Genomic DNA, 1,076 nt, shown 5'->3' with positions numbered 1-1,076 from the left:
GTAGACACTTTTAATCCAAAGCGATTTACAATTACAAATTACAGGGACATTCCCCCTGGAGTAACTGAGGGCTAAGTGCCTTACTCAAGGGCACACTAGTAGTGGTTGTGTTTCAGGCGGGATTTGAACTCACAACCTTCTGATCACAAGTCCAACTCACTATCCACGAGACCACCACTACCCCCTCTACCTCCACCACTACGTGAGGAGAAGATCAACCGTCTCAGTATTCTTAAGACATCAATGAATCATTTTGGATTTACATTTTTTTTTTTACATTTTTGGCATTTAGCAGTCGCCTTATTCCAAAGCGACTTACAACAAATATATTTGTCTAAGTAAGTGAATCCTCTCTCCACCAGTATCTATGCTCAGGCCTGGGGCCATTGGCAAATCTATGCTCAGGCCTGGGGCCATTGGCAGTCGTCGTGCTAGACTTTCTTTTTCTTACACAGGAAACACAGTAGGCTTCATGGGGGTTGTAGATGTCTCAGGAGGGACAGTACAAGGGGGGTAGTAGATATCTCAGGAGGGACAGTACAGGGGGGGAGTAGATGTCTCAGGAGGGACAGTACAGGGGGGTAGTAGATGTCTCAGGAGGGGCAGTACAGAGGGTAGTAGATGTCTCAGGAGACACAGTACTGGGGGGTAGTAGATGTTTCAGGAGGGACAGTACAGAGGGGTAGTAGATGTCTCAGGAGACACAGTGCTGGGGGGTAGTAGATGTCTCAGGAGGCACAGTGCTGGGGGGTAGTAGATGTCTCAGGAGACACAGTGCTGGGGGGTAGTAGATGTTTCAGGAGACACAGTACAGGGGGTAGTAGATGTCTCAGGAGGGACAGTACAGGGGGAGGAGACGTCTCAGGAGGGACAGTACAGGGGGTAGTAGATGTCTCAGGAGGGACAGTACAGGGGATAGTAGATGTCTCAGGAGGGACAGTACAGGGGGTAGTAGATGTCTCAGGAGACACAGTGCTGGGGGGTAGTAGATGTCTCAGGAGACACAGTGCTGGGGGTAGTAGATGTCTCAGGAGGGACAGTACAGGGGGGTAGTAGATGTCTCAGGAGGGACAGTA

The 1,076-nt window shown here is 49.8% G+C and overlaps 1 protein-coding gene across 1 annotated transcript in view; it reads right to left on the bottom strand.

The window, feature by feature from the left end:
* astn1 (astrotactin 1) overlaps window positions 1–1,076 on the bottom strand; it is a gene marked incomplete at both ends in the record, with an annotated part of 161,393 nt that overhangs the window by 28,322 nt on the left and 131,995 nt on the right. The gene's annotated exons all lie outside the window — the stretch shown is intronic.

This window comes from Nansenia antarctica (genome assembly GCF_963989245.1).
Source record: "Nansenia antarctica genome assembly, chromosome: 16".
NCBI classification, from domain to species: Eukaryota; Metazoa; Chordata; class Actinopteri; order Argentiniformes; family Microstomatidae; genus Nansenia; species Nansenia antarctica.
This window is presented reverse-complemented; position numbering and strand designations above follow the sequence as displayed.